Here is a 7841-nt window from a genome sequence, read left to right as displayed (position 1 = left end):
TGCTCAATTGACAGTTCAATCTAAATAACTAGAATCATGGAACTATTTTGAAAGACAAAAACTAGCAGGAAAACTGATGTGGTAGCCTCTAAGCTCCAAGAGCCTTGCATAACTCCAAACACCAGTGTTTAAAAAGACTTGGGTTCAACCTCTGAGCTCAAATAATAGGAAATGAAAATCCGGATAATGTCAAAAGGTCTGTTGTAGGATCACAAGGAAGAGAGGTGTGACTTCTTGGCACCAGAACATAAGTGTTCTGTTATTTTTCTATAGTTTTGATCTACAAAGCTTTTCCCTTTAAAATATATCTCTATTAAAAAACAAAATATATCTCTATTATCTTTGTCACCAATAGAATTTGAGTTTTAATGTTGTTTCCTTTCATTCATTCACAAATTTTAGTAAACAGCCTCAGTGTACCAACCTCTGGGCTAGTTGCTGGTTTTATAGCTGCAAATGATCTCTGCTTACACTTTATTGGGAAAATATACAACAAACAATTATACAAATAATCATTTGTTTTGCTTAAAAGAAGTCCTTCATGTTGGTTTAGATTTCACTTAAAAAATGTTTTTCTCTCTTGTGTTTTCAGTTACTTTAATAAGACACAAATATTCTTTTGAATTATAAATAGAAATCCTGTTCCATTCAAGGAGGGTTTATACATCTAAATTTGGCTTTTGATAAAGTTCAGCTACAGACTGACTGTACTTACATGCTATTGGCCACAAATATTATACATTTGGTGATATAATAAAACTTGACAATTATTTACTACTTTCTAGAGACTGCAAATATGCTTAATTATTAATAACTATTTGTTGAGGGATCTTTTTGTGGATGTGACTGTGCTAGGGGATACACTGTAGGGGATGCATAAATATATCTGCAAAATGCTTTGTATATAATAAGTGATATAAAACATATAGAATATATATTATTATATATAGAATTATAATATATATGTATAATTCTATATATATAATTCTATATAGAATATATAATAAGTGATATAAAACATAAAGAATAACCACAACATAAGATAGTCTGTGATCATTGTTTTTAGAATAAAAAAAACAATAAGAAATCAGAGGAAAGACATGTTTCCATTTGATTACATGAGTGATTGGGGAAGTTTTATGAAAGACATTATGTTTCAATTAGTTTTGAAGGATATGTGGATTTGATTTTAAAAATCTAGTTATGACAACTTATTTTAAGAGACTTTTAACATATATAAAATCATGAAGAAGAAAACAAACAAACAGCACAGCCAAGCCCCTCCCAGGAGGACTGGGAGGGGGACACCCACAGCTAAGGAGTAACAACACTCCTTTCCCCTTTCCTCCTCTGCCCTTGGTAGTGATGCTCATGGGTCATGGGTCCTCCATTCCAATAGAACTGGCAGTTCTGGAATGGTTCCCTGCCTCACTGAGTTGGGGAGTGGTCATTTGTTTTGTCGGAATGTTGCCAAGCTACCAGGCCCAAGTAAGAAGGAAAAAGGAAGGCACGGCAGTGAGAAGAAGTACCAAGGGTTGGGTTCGGGGTGGGGCATGATCTGCATTTCAAATTTTTTTTTTAATGTTTTATTTATTTCTAGGAGAGAGAGAGAGACAGCATGAGCAGGGGAGGGTCAGAGAGAGAGGGAGTCACAGACTGAAACAGGCTCCAGGCTCTGAGCTGGCAGTCAGCACAGAGCCCGACGTGGGGCTCGAACCCATGAACCGCGAGATCATGACCTAAGCGAAAGTCGGACGCTCAACCGACTAAGCCACCCAGGCGCCCCGTGACCTGCATTTCTACCGTGTGGTGCAACAAGGATCCGAGAGTGTGCCTTGGGTCAAATGGACATTACAGAGGGTGGCTGGGTCAGTGTTTTTGCTGGTTCACAACCACTCACGACTATTGTTAGCGGAGCAAGGAAACCTGGGAGGCAAAAGGCCATGGGTGGGCTGCTGAGGCAGGGCCCACACACAGGACGGCAAAGGCAGACTTCAGACAGGTCTCCTACAGTATGGCACTGTACAGAGGCCTCCACAGACCCATGAGCTCATCCCACAAGACAGCTGGCATTTTAATCCAGCCACAGAGGTAGAACAGTGATCTTGCGAAGAAGTTCAGCAACACTGAGAACAGGGAAAGCCAACCCAAAGAGGAAAGGAGTTCACTTCGTCTTTCCTCATTGCCCAGCTCCGCCAAGTAAGCATCTGGAACTGGCCACGAGAGGGTGGAGCCCAGCTTCTCCCACACCAGGCTTCCAGAACCAAATCTAGTCAGCCCCAAGGAAGAAGGGACACAGAGGGGGCAGAAGAAGGTGGAAGGAAGGTCTTAACAGAAAAATGAGAATGGAGTTTTATGAGGAACAGCAGTCCTGAGAACCAGAACGAGAATTTTGTAATACTCAACAGTAAGTGAACGGTTAAGGAATCGGGTGTAACTGTCTTTGCATGAGCACACCACTCAGGACAAAAGAGTGTGGGACAGAGCATTTCACAAAGGAATCCAGGCAGGGGAAGTGAAGGAGGAAGGGGACACTGGGAAGTAGAGAGGAAATACAGTCCCCTATAGGTTGCTGGTTGTAGGGTTTGAGGGGGGCTGTAGGGGAAGAGGAAGGGGGGTATGAGCTTTATGAGCTTTAACCTTTCTGTTCTGTGTACTCTGATGTGTGTTGGGATAGCTCTATTACAAAAAAGGTTTTTAAACATTGGTCTTAAATTACTTGAAAAAACATGGTTTTTAGAATACTTTATGTTTGGGTATATTTGATCCAGTTTTATTTTTTTCTGTTTTATTTGTAACTCTTAAAGCATCATGATTTTATCTTTGAAAATTCTTCTTTATAACTATCTTCACTTTTATTTTTACCTTTCATTCTTTTTTTCTCTTATGTTTGGAAATCTGTTACTTTTTCATATATGAATACATTCTTATTCTTACCTTTTTACATTTCTGAGTTTCTTTTTTCCTATTCTTGATATTTCAGATACTTTCTAAGTTTAAACTACTCAAAGCCTTTATTCTTTTTATCCGTTCTACCCTTAACTGTCACTTTTTTTGGTCTTTCTTAGTAGCTCACATTACTGAATCAATATGTTTTGTCATTTTTTTAAATGCTTATATCTTTATTTTGAGAGAGAGGGAGTCAGGGAGAGGCAGAGAGAGAATCCCACAAATGCTCTGCACTGTCAGCACAGAGCCTGACACAGAGCTTGATTTTAGGACTGTGAGATCATGCCCTGAGCCAAAATCAAGAGTCGGACGCTTAACTGACTGAACCATCCAGGAGCCCCTGTTTTGTCATTCTTAATGTTCTCCTTTACAAGGTTTTTGTGCTGCAGATTTTCATCATGTAAGTAACAACTGTAAACAATTGGATGGATGTCTTTTCACCGTTCTGCCCAGAATAAAAATTCCCTGTGCCTCCCTCCCTCCTTCAACACCAGGCCTCCCCATTCCCCACTCCCATTTTAGAGTTTTCCAAAAATTATTTAGGCTAAAAGTATTACCTGACAACTTGATTTGCTAAACATTGTGTGTCTCACACCATGAGTCTGGAGTTCTCTTTTGTCTAGCAAGAGAGTGGACGCAGAATTGAATACAAAGGAGGCTAATATTCAAGAGGAGATAAGAGCCCTGAACGGGGGTTTTGTCTCTGTATTTATTGAGCTCACACGTTATAACCCACGTGGTGAATGTGGACAACACGCAAGATATTACCCACGTGGTGAACATGAAGAAAACAAGATCTTACACACGTGAATGTGGGGAAAACAATCAGACAGTAATCATTAACTTGTGTGTGTAAGAAGCAAAGGGTCTGGGGGCAAGTGGTGTTTGTGATCAAGGTACATTGGTGCCAGATGGAAAGTAATTTCCTGTAGGTTATATAACAGGTTACTCGAGATCCCGTTACGGTATCTCTCTAGCTAACCTCGGCATTTTCACCCTTTGGTGGCAGCTTTGAGCCCTAAGTTTTTTCTAACCCGTTTATGTAAGTAGAACCGATTTCCCCACAATTGTGATTTCTTATATCATACAATAGCTGATCTCTGCATCTTTTCTAAATTATGCAGTCTTTCTATATCACCTTGGGCCATGTGGGGCAGTATCTCATGGTTTGGTGTGTCCTGGACTCAATTATCTGGCCTAATTCTGGCTTTTGTTGAGACCTATTTTGAATATCATTGCTATTCTGACTATAATCGGTTCTTAATTATTTGCAATAATAGAAGTCTAGAAGTGAGTTTTATAAAGTTATTATTGCATTTTGAAATAAGTGCACTCATATGGTTACATCTAATAGTCTCTTCAAGACTTTTTTTTTTTAAGTTTATTTATTTTGAGAGGGGGGTGGGACAGGGACAGAGAGAGAAGGAGAGAATCCTAAGCAGGCTCTGCACTGCCAGCACAGAGCCCAGCCTGACATGGGGCTCAAACACAGAAACCGTGAGATCATGACCTGAGCTGAAACCAAGAGTCAGGTGCTTAACTGACTGAGCGACTCAGGCACCCCTCATCAAGTTGCTCTAAAGAGACCTGCCTTAAGAGACTCTGGGGGCACCTGGGTGTCTCAGTCGGTTAACGGACCAACTTCGGCTTAGGTCATAATCTCGCGGTTCATGGGTTTGGACCCCCAGCTGTGCTGACAGCTCAGAACCTGGAGCCTGCTTCAGATTTTCTGTCTCCCTCTCTTTCTGCCCTTCCTCTGCTTGTACTCTGTCTTTTTCTTCTGTGAAGCAAAGGTAATTTTTTCTGTTTTTAAAATTTCCATTAAGGGTTATAGAAGACCAACAAAACTAAACTAACACTTCAACAAAACAAACAGGTATAAAACAGGTAAACAAAATGAGGTTTAGTTGGAAGCTGTCTTGACAGGGGACAAACTGGGTTTTTAAAAAGTTGCTGAAGACCTACCTAGCATGGTGGACCCTTTGAAAAAATGTAAATCAGTCTCCTACAAAAAACTAAATTTGTGTGCATGTATGTAGGGGTTGATTTACTTATAGGACTTTATACACTGAGTGGTTCAGCCTTTCAGTCATAGTCATATTAACCAAAGTCCTGACAGTGGTATAGATACAGTATTTTATTAATTTAGTAAGAAAAATATAAGGGAAGGAAGCACTCTCCCTGCAGAACTACCTCGAAAGGTATAGAGTCAGAAGATGACCTGATAAGCTTGGAACCAGGTCAAGGGAATGAATTATAAACTCTGTATGGTTACGGCATCGGATGTTAGCCTATGAGTCTGATGAAGCTATGACTGTAATAAGAAAATTCCTCACCTAGGACTAGTCAAATCCCTAAGACCGTCCTTTTCTTGGACAAATGTGAGTATAAGTATTCATTTTCCTTTTCTTTTTTCTTTAGGTTCGATGCCCAGTGTGGGGCTTGAACTCACGACCCTTAGATCAAGAGTCACATGCTCTACTGCCTGAGCCAGCCAGGTACCCCAAGTATTCATTTTTCTATGTTTCCTCCTAACCAATCTTCCTCTGACCAACAAGTTCTTTCTTTAAGGATCTTATGTCATTGATTAGCTTAAAGTCAGGTTTTAATTCTTCCTATTTCTGGCCTAGGAAGTGTTTTGTCTCAACAATCCTTATTAGGTATATCTGAATCTTATGTGCTGAGTTTTAGTTAATTTTCAATGGTCTTAATTATTACCTTAAGTATATGCTACAATGAAAAGACTATTTTACCATGCTTTGCAATAAAATAACATACATTATTTTATTTGGCCTAAGATGCTAAATGGCAAACTATGTAAAATTTATGAATATATATGTATGTATATATATCTGTGTGTATACACACATAATAGATACTTGCTTTGCTCATTAAGATAAATGCTTTAAGGGGTGCCTGGGTGACTCCGTTGGTTAAGCGTCCAACTTCGGCTCAGGTCATGATCTCACAGTTCATGGGTTTGAGCCCCGTGTTGGGCTCTGCACTGACAGCTGGCTCAGAGCCTGGAGCCTGTTTCAGATTCTGTATCTCCCTCTCTCTGACCTTCCCCTGCTCACACTATCTCTCTCTCTCAGAAATAAATAAAACATTAAATTTTTTTTTAAAAAAGATAAATCCTTTAAAACTTTCTTGGAGTGTTTTGCAGTCTGTTTTTGACAACTTTAGTTGAGTAAAAGATCCCAGAAACCACTTGTTGAGAATATGGACAGGTAAGTGTACACTGGGCTACTGTTCAGATAAGATTTGATGTATAAGGTGTAGCAAGCACTCTGCAGTAGGGCAAAGCCTCCAGCACAGTTATGACATCATTTCATGACCTCCACTGATTATTTCACCACTTAAAATGGCCAGGTAATTCACAAATAATTAATGAGTGGATGTTTTCTAATTATGTAATAAAAAAGTACCAATTGTATTTTAGAAGTTGATGGTAAAGAGGCTTAAGATGATCAAAATTGTATTAAATTACAACTGTGATCACAACCCTACTAGCACAAACTCCTTTCACATGACAGAGGATACCGGTGGCCTCCCCGTAGAGGGTTGTACCCCTACCCCAGCTATGCAAACATTATTTGCAACTGAATTGCAATCACCTCTAATAGTATAGTATCTTAAAATGTAAAAACCCTTAGATCTACAATGATTTTAATTAATGGAGAAATTACTGCAGAGTTTAGCTCAAGGCCTATACATCTGAGATGGTCAATGAAGATTTGTTGATGGATTAGACAGATCAGTGCACTTCATCTGTTCCCTGTCAAATGGCCCGGGCAATTTGAAATACAGTGTTATAGGAACACTTGGTTTCATAGGAGGCAAAAAAAAATGTGTATCTTAAGGTTCTGTGTCTCTGTGGAAAAACTATTATGCAGAAAGATCAACTTTTATATATTATCTTCCCTTGCTGAAGGAAATGTCTTGCCCAATGCCACTTTTCTACTGCATTTTCTTGAACCATGATAAAAGTCATTGAGCATCCATTCACTGACATGTGTGACCATTCACAGCACTTTTATTTCTGTATTTTTTTACTATGAAAAGCATTTTAAGTATAGTTTTTAAAATTATCTTTATATTTATGAAAAATTTAAGAAGTGTCAAATCACTCATTCTAAAGCTTATTTCTTTATTTTTAGTAATCTCTACACCCAATGTGGAACTCAAACTCAGCACCCTGAGATCAAGAATCCCATGCTCATCTGACAGAGTCAACTGGGCGCCCCGCAAATCACAAGCTCTAGTCAAATTATTAATTACAGTCTTTGGCCATGTGCATCATTTCTCCTCCCCTTTTGGGCTTTTTTATAATTAAAATTTAATACTTTCATGCTCCATCTTTAAGAGTTTGCCTCCACATCAGAAGAGTAGATTGAGGGGCACCTGGGTGGCTTAGTCAGCTTTGTGTCTGACTTCTGCTCAGGCCATGATCTCACAGTTTATGGGTTTGAGCCCCACATTGGGCTCTGTGCTGACAGTGTGGAGCCTGCTTCAGATTCTCTGTCTCCCTGTCTCTCTGCCCCTCCCTGCTCACATTCTCTCTCTCTCTCAAAAATAAACATTAAAAAATATTAAAAAGAAAAATAGATTGAGCCTTGTAAAAGGGAGGCCTTGGGGGGGGGGCGGTGCTCATTGGTTGAAAGCCTCTGTGCTTGTTTTTGTGTTGCCATTGTTGACTGCTGCCTGCTTGTCATTACCTGTCACTAGCCCCTCCACACTGAAAAGCAATCAGATATATTCTTGATTCCCAAGCTTTGCCATGGGAGTTTGATCGATGACCTCAGAATTGGGGATCTCAGATCTCACAGTGTAGGCATTTGGCATGACTCAGGAGCTCTCACATCATTGATACACTCTTCCCGAGCAGCCCA

The 7841-nt window shown here is 39.5% G+C and overlaps 1 long non-coding RNA gene across 1 annotated transcript in view; it reads left to right on the top strand.

Moving 5' to 3' along the window:
• The window catches only part of LOC144235638 (uncharacterized), a 116851-nt gene extending 109507 nt beyond the window's left edge, over positions 1-7344 (top strand). The window contains exons 2-3 of the long non-coding RNA XR_013336275.1: positions 5371-5447; positions 7110-7344. This is a non-coding gene — a long non-coding RNA (uncharacterized LOC144235638). The remainder of the gene's footprint in view (positions 1-5370; positions 5448-7109) is intronic.
• The last annotated feature ends 497 nt before the right edge of the window (positions 7345-7841 follow it).

This window comes from Crocuta crocuta, unplaced genomic scaffold (assembly GCF_008692635.1).
Source record: "Crocuta crocuta isolate KB4526 unplaced genomic scaffold, BGI_CrCroc_1.0 scaffold65, whole genome shotgun sequence".
Taxonomy (NCBI): Eukaryota; Metazoa; Chordata; class Mammalia; order Carnivora; family Hyaenidae; genus Crocuta; species Crocuta crocuta.
Note: the sequence above shows the minus strand (reverse complement) of the source record. Positions and strands in the feature narration are given on the sequence as shown.